Raw genomic sequence first — 8,486 nt, forward strand, 5'->3', positions numbered from 1 at the left:
AGGGAAGTATGATGTATAAATGAAGTTTATGGAGTATGGCCTCCAAGAGAGTTGCAGCTGATGATAGTATGTTTGAAGTATGATTGCAAAGGCCTCGACAGGGCATGAAATTGTTATATGGTGGAAGCCCCGAAAATACATGAAAATTGTTTGTTGTAGGTATTGCTTGATATGGAAAAACTCCATTTTTGAAGCACACCTTCTCCTATGTTTGTGGTTCCATTGATGAACCATTGTGATTTACCCTTGGGATGGGATTGTTCAAGTTTTGATGTATAATGAATACATGTTCCTGCAAGATTATATGTGAATCCCAGTTTGAGCCTTGTTCCCCTAGCGTGAGGGTGGTCTCTTTGGAGGCCTATGGTTGGGTGGAAAGCACCCATGGTCCTTGTTGTTTTGTTGTGATGTCTTTGTAGATTTTGTGCCCAAGGGAGTAAACAAAAAAGATTGGTGAGATCATCTTGTAGATGTGCTTGAAGGAAAAAACTTGTCTTGTGCATTGTACATGTAAAGTAGAATCTCTCTCCATCTTATTCATATTGTTGCAATGAATGATTGCATAGTAGCAAGGAAGGGATGTGATAGATCGTAATGCATTTGAAAGGATGGAGTCTTTCTCTATGTTGTGATGAACCCTTCAATTTTGTCATTTGTGTAATTGTATTGTAAAAGTGAGGTCTTCATTTTAGGTACATTTTTGTGAAGAATGGATCCATGAAGAAATGAAGAGATTTGGATATTGTCATATGTATTTGTATTGTAAAATTCAATGTCATGTATTTAGTTGCAATGAAATGGAAAGGTTGACAATCATAATAGTCCTAAATGGAATGTAAAGGAAACTCATTTTATAAGAAATCTCAATGTTTGATGTTCATGTAATGAACCTGCATTGTTTGTATCCTATTCATTTTGGAATCATGGATCAATACATTTTCAAAATATTGTTCATATAAAGATATTTAATGATGCCTTAGTTCGATAAGAAATATCATTTCAAGTTCTATTACTGATAGAATAGATTTGTCTATTAGTCTCATATTTGACTTCAGGTTTAAAGAAAATTCATGAGCTAAGTAATTATTCAACTGATTTCTTATAGATCCATTAAATTTAGTTTTACATTGAAGTAGCAAGACAACATCAAACTAACGTCAAGTCTATATTCACAACCACATAGTTGCATAGGGAAAATAATTTAAATTATACTAGAACAGAAATAATATAAGGGATATATTATGTCAAACTAGATTTTAGGTTGGGAGAGTATTTCACTCTCTCAAATTTGTATGGGAAGTGGGAAAATATCCCACTCCCAATTACAGAGCAATAAAAAAATCTTCAAGTAAAGACCCCTATGATTTCCCTATTAAAAAAAAAAGAATATTCCTTAAGATCTTATGTATACAAAAATAATATGATAAAGGTGTTGGACTCATAAGAGTCACATGACCCTTTTGTCACTAACTCTTAATATTTTCAAAATATATTAACATATAAAATATTTCCTTTTATCATTAGCATGCATAGTAATAGTTGGGGGAGTAGTAGTATTTATTAAAGTTCAATATTAAATGTAAACATCACTGGCAAGTATGGATCGACCTTGTCATTGAAGGGCATTAGAAGCCACAATAAGTGGGCGTACTACATCAAAAGAGGTTCCCCTTCAAATCATCAAAAAAAGAGAGAGCACACCATAGCCTTTTATTGGGGTACGACCTAGCATTGGAAGTGAGGTCACCGTACTTCAGCACCCCCTCTCATCTATTTCCAAGCACCTTTTTAAGAGCATACACCATCCTTCCACCAAGCAATAGACAAAAGGAACCCTTGGACTCCTAGACCACCCGCAAACATGGGGAGAGGAATATAAAAAGATGTAGTTAGTTTTGAAATTAGTATATAACTTTAGTTAATGGATACATGGGATAATATTATAAATGTCAATAAAGTTAGTTGGTTGTATTTTAATATTACTTTATTTAGGTTGATATTAAGTGAGTCCACTAGGATTGGGAAATAAAAGTGTAAGGTTAGTCAATGATAAGAATGTAGATGGTGGATTGGGTTAATTAGAATAATTCAAATTTAGTTTTAGGAAGTAGTTACATAAGTATATCTAGTTAGTAGTTTAGCAAGTGGAATTAATACTCTGGTAATATAATGGGTAAAGTGTTATTATAGATAAGTGTTATTGTATAAGATTAAATATATATTAGTGGGCATATCAAATTTGTAAATGAGTTGTTGTGGGATTATTACGTTATTAAATGCTATTTGTAAAGTAAACATTATATTTGGTTCAAGGAAATAATATCTAATTAATAAGTAGTGTTATGGATTCAATATAAGCCCTTCCTTAAAGGTACGTAATGTGGGCAAGGAGAAAAGAAGAGAAAGTATTAGTAGGTTATTTGCAATATTTCACATGTAACTAGTATATATTAAGTAAGAAATCTATTAGTGATGGTTAGCGTTAGTAGATAAGCTTGGTATTTAAGTTTATTAAATTTTATTATTAATTGATATTAAATTGTAAATGGATAATACTAAAATTGTATTAGTAGTTAGAATTAAAATAATTAGTAAATGATTCCAATAACCTAACTTATAGTACATAGTTAGTAGGTTAATAATATGGTTAGAGTTTAATTTAAACGATATAGTGAAGAGTTTGTTAAAGTGTATACCTATATAAGAATAAATTAAAATAGAATAGAATTGGCATGGAAATGAAGTAAGTAAAGGTTACTTTGTATATATATATATATATATGAATTATAATTGGAATATTTAGAACAAATATGCAATTTCAGTAATGATAGAGAATTGGTGCATTACATTTATTTTCATAGTGTCTACTTCTGAGTTAGGATGAGAAATCACAATGATAATGTCATCTAGTTCTTATGTTTAGCTAAAATGTTAACAAAGGTAAGGATTGTGGAATCTTAAGAAAGAAAAATCTTCCTTGAATCTTGTATACTAGAGTTCTGAAAAATAATGAACCCTTCTATAGTGTCACCAACTAGAATTATATACCAAATCAACTACTTCATGGAATACTATTATTCTACCCATGATACCTTAGACTTGGTTGAAAGGTTAATGCTCCCTAGAAGTTTGGAAACTTTTTGCCCTATGCTAAATCAACCAACTCGAAGGATCACCTTCAACTCAATGATCGAAGGATGTAATACCCTAATGTACTTAACTACAACTCAAGAATCATGAGAAGATATATTTCAAAACACCTTGTAGTTAGATAGATTATTCGATTTCATATGTTTACTTTTCAAAAAAAAATTGTTGTGTTTTTGCTGATAAATTTTGGGCTTGACACATTACAAATTTATACACTTAAATTGTACACTTATTACAAGGAAAACATCTTTCTTTTATACCAAGTCTTCTAACTGATTATTGAGTTGGCCTTGAGGATTTCTCAATTTAGAATTACAATATAAGACCATATCAAGATAATACAATTCATGTTGCATTACAACTTTACATCTTTTCACAATTACATAATATCGTCGAGTCACATTCTTCACAATCCTTCACACGAGCAACATTGGGATGTGCACATTTGACTACTAAATCTTTGTCATGTCTTCCACCTCTCTATAATTGCACTTAACCATATTTTATCTCTATTAAGAGATATAATCAAAACAATAGTAACTTCTTCTTAGAAACTCTATCTAAACACTGCCTTCAATAAATCTTGAATAACTATCAACTGGCTTCATGTTCTTGCATGCATGCTTAGCCACATCATGCAGACACTCTAAAGAACATCTAGTTAAGTGCACATCACCTCATATCCAGTCCTTGAACTACACACCCTCAGTCTTGTCTATTGCTCTATAAAGCTTCTATAGAATAATATGTATGTTGACATTAATGAAAAATAGTGTCATGAATGCAATATTTGATCACTGAATCATCTCTTTAGAAATGCAATGATACTCTCCCATAGGAATACCATTAGCATTTATGATAACATTGTTATCTTCATTTTCAATATTTTTTAAATGATCTTTGAGAAATTCCATTTCATGCATGTGATGACACTTTAATTTTTTTTTTCATTGATTTTTGGCCCCCTCAAAAAGGGGAATATTTTCTAATATGATGTTGTTCAAGCTTTGATGAGTGGTTGTGTTCATAACAATGATGAACCCTTGGATAAGGACAAGACTTACTCCCTTCATTATGAAGAAAATTTTATACAATTGGGTGATAACATTCTTATTACTCCTAATGATCAACCACTTTCTATACATTTCATTAGCATTCCTTCTATAGATGAGACCTTGATTATTTATGTACGTTGTTCTACTAAGACTACATTATAAGTAGAGGATCACGTATTTGATGTTTCTTGTTGTTTATTTCAAGACACACTTCAAACCAATTTAATTCTTGCTGAAAAAAATCATTATCACCTTATTTTCACAAATCCAATCTTATATCATAAGGATCCTAATTACATTTATTGTATGGGTGACCTATCAAACACCTTTATTTGACATGAGTGTATGCATATTGAATGCCCTTATGTACATTTCAATCTAATTAAACCTAAAAGATCTTCTTTTTCTATGCTTTATCTAAAATATAAGACTAGTCAGTGTCATTATTTGTAAAATAAATAATCTTTGGGTTATGGTATGTTTCAAATGAATTGTGATTGTGAAGGGTGTCTTTTTCATGATCATTTTACTTGATACATTCACATCCCTATTGTGTTGCTCCTTACTATGTGATATTTGTAGCCTCTGCTTTGTGGGCTCATTGTCCTACTTTGTGAGCAACATAATAGTCATTTCCATTATCTCCTCACTTGGGGAAAGGGCCCTATTTAACATTTATATCTATGGCAAGATCCATTTTCTCCCTTTAGTGAATTAGTTTCCTTTTATATGATTCAATGTCTTTTCTCGCATTTATTTATTGTGTTACATAAGTATTAATATCAAGAGCGCAATCAAATATTTTCTTGAAATAACATGTCTTGTATAAATTAAAACCACTTAGGGAGGTATAATGTGTCCTTATCTTTTTCTCTTATTTTCCTTATGAGCTTGCATTACTTTATAGTTTTATGTTCTCTCTTACATGCATTTATTATCCAAAGTGCAATATTATACTTGTAAGTGCATCTTTCTTATGAATGCTCTCTCATTTAGTGCACCTATTAGTCTTTATTCTTCTCTTACGGATCTATTATCTCTTTTTTGTCCCTCTCATTATGACTAAGTAGGAACAACATGGTATCCTTTCTCTTCCTTTCATTTCTCTATAGCTTTTTATTATTTTATGGTACATTTTTATCCGTGGGTACACAATGCTTTGTTTCATGCAAGATGCAATTGTCATTATTGCCTAATAATTTCTTTCTATGCCTTGAATTTTAATGTTTTTCATTTAATAATTATCTATAATTTACTTCACATGTGATATCGTTTCTATCATATTATGTTGTTTGGAATCACATATCCTATGATATTTCTTGCATTTTTTTTCTCTATGTTGTTGCATTACTCTATGAGACATCTTGTTTGATAGGGTGTTTTGTTTGGTGTTTTGTTTTGTGTACAACTAGATTATAGTTGTGTTAGTACCCAATATGGACATGGTTTTAGAACTTGTAATTTGTGTTTTTGAACCACTTTGAACCTTTCAAAGTAGTTTGAAATGGTTCAGAGGTTCAATACAAGCAAAGTTTAGACTCATGGTTCAAAGTGCATAATGGTTGACTCAGAAAAGTTCACAATTCATGATCCATTTTCATCAGTTCAATAGTTTCAAAGGTTCAATGAGTTTGATGTTTCAAAGGTTCAATAGTTTGAAGTTCAAGTGTAGGTTCAAATCAGATTCTAAAAGTGCAGTTTTAGTTCCTCAAATTCAGACTGATAACTCCAAATGACTAACTCATTCGACTCAGACTCAGTGATTTAGAGGTCTAATCAGAAGATCAGTTTCAATATGACAATTCCAAAATACAGATTCAAAAGCTCAACCATCATCCAAGAAGTGAATTCCCTCAGCTTGGTCACGTTAGTTCATGGGAATGATTTCAAATTTTTAATCATAGACCCAGATAACAGATTTGGTTAATTAAATTTGCCAAGGATGCACCTAATTTTCTTCAATAATTGAAGAATCTCGACAATTCCCCTGACTTCTTTCATCAGATGTGCAGATAAATAGAATTACGCCAGTTGTTTGGGTCAAAGCCTGTCACACACAAATTTTTCAATAAGACACCTCATCGATAGAAGGAAATGTGGGCTGTGAAAGGTGAAGTACTACTCCTCTACATGTTACAAAATGGAAATTGGAATCTGCAGGCTCTTCTTTAGCAGAAATGAACGATTGCAGAGAGAATATTTCAAAGCACCGAGTTCTTTGGGGACAAATATAGGCGCAGGTTCCCTGATGAAGGATGTTCAAAAATCACTCATTCTTTGAGATACTAGGCTCAAAAGAACAAAAAGGTAGGCACGGTATGCATCGGGGGTTCAATCAAATTTTTAGTCGCAGGGCACCAGGTATAATGGTAATAAAGCTCGAGTTTATGAGCCCTCATTTGTTGATTTTGACCATACATGAAGGCTATCTAATGTTGCCACCAAACCAGAGACGTGTATACACGACGACAGATATGATGCATAATCATGAGAAATATAAATGATAGCAGTCAGAGACAAGAATTCTTCGCTATCATTTTTCTTAAGCATGGGTTTCTCTGATCACAGACTTTCCAAGCACCGCTCGATATTCGAATGGCCAAAGTTCAATTGAATTTTGTATTGTAATGCCTGATTCCCTTCTGATATATGAATACCCCGTATCTTGGAAGTGAAACTTCATATTTTTGTTGGAAAAGTTGCGCAAAAGAGGAGAGCTTAGCGAGAATGGTGATGTGGGTGTTCGGCTATGGATCATTGGTGTGGAGGTCCGGCTTTGATTATGACAAAAAAATTGTTGGCTTCATCAAGGGATATCGAAGAGTTTTCCACCTAGCTCGCATTGATCACCGTGGAACCCCAGAATTCCCAGCTCGAACCTACACATTGGGAACCCAGGATGAAGCAACCTATTGGGGAACAACTTTCTATGTTAGAGGAGGTCGTGAAAAGGAAAGACTGGGTTTACAGTATCTAGAAAGGAGGGAGTGCGAGTATGATATTAAAACTTATGTTGATTTCTACCATGAGGCAGACTTTGCGACCCCTTTGCTGTCTAGTATTCTAGTTTTCATTTCTATCCCAGATATAAAATACAAGGACTTTCTTGGCCTAGCTCCATTGGAAGTAATGTCAAGTCAAATTGCAATAGTTGTCAGTTCATGCAGGAACAACCGTGATTATCTTTTCTAGTTGGAAAAAGCTCTATATGACATTGAGCACGAAGATGATGAAGTTATTGAGTTTTCAAACAAGGTGAGAAGAATTCTTGGAGGCTTTGACGAGCTAACTATATCCAAGATATAGAGTGTTGCAACAACTCAGTGTGCTATTTACTTCCGTCACTAACACAAACAACAACAACTTGTTTTACCTGAATACACAAATTTTGAGGAAACAGAGTGGGACTGGTTTCAAGATAAATTGATCCTCAGATTCAAGATTTGGGGTAGGAAAATGGGTGATAGTTTCATTGTTTGTCAGTTGTAACTGTAGAGGGTTAGTGAAGATTGAAATTGATCGATGGGAGATAAAATGAAGACCATTACCGAATACTTGGATCATGGATTGCCGCAGTTTTCCAAATCAGGATGTATTATCATGTATAATAATGATGAAATGTTTATCCAAATGCCAATGTGCGGAAGGAATGACAGTTGGTTTTAGAAGGTGTTATATCAAACCTCAAGGAAAAAGATGTGAAATGACACCTGTCAATTAATTCTATATATTTTTCTAAATCAGATGCAACCACATAAAGATATTGAAACTTTGGTTAATAATCCTTGGAGATTTTCTCACATATGAAGATATTGCAAAGTTGAGGGGTCATCGAAATGATTTTTAAAAAAAATTATTAGTAAACATAAACTTTTAATAAAGTTTATCAAGGTAAATCAATGGGGAAAGATGAAAAACTTCTTGAGAATGTGTAAAGAACCAACTAGCAAGTAATAGTTATTAGAATCGAAAGTGGAAAAAGAAGCTCTATTTATGATGGAATGGCAAAGGCATCAAGGGTTCCATTCTATCTTCTCTTTGAGACTGCAGACTGTGGGCTACAGCCAGAGGAGAGATTTTCAAAATTATCCCATTTTTCTTGTTAAGGTTATAAGGAGCAGAGTGAGGGTTTCTTTTCTCTTTTCTGAACTGTGTGTTAGAAAATAGGAGAGTTGTGATTTGTTTATATGTAATATAGAGAAGGAGCTTCAACTTTCTTTAATGATGATTGTAATTGCAAGTGCATAACAAGGTCTTTGTATCTTTTATGCTTTAGGGAAG

The 8,486-nt window shown here is 32.9% G+C and overlaps 1 pseudogene; it reads left to right on the plus strand.

Annotated features, from left to right (window-relative positions):
* The first annotated feature begins 6,929 nt into the window (after window positions 1–6,929).
* Window positions 6,930–7,511, plus strand: LOC149575594 (gamma-glutamylcyclotransferase 2-2 pseudogene; annotated as a pseudogene).
* Window positions 7,512–8,486: the final 975 nt, after the last annotated feature.

Source organism: Cupressus sempervirens, chromosome 2 (assembly GCF_028749045.1).
Source record: "Cupressus sempervirens isolate cs-2001-9-10 chromosome 2, ASM2874904v1, whole genome shotgun sequence".
Classification (NCBI taxonomy): domain Eukaryota; kingdom Viridiplantae; phylum Streptophyta; class Pinopsida; order Cupressales; family Cupressaceae; genus Cupressus; species Cupressus sempervirens.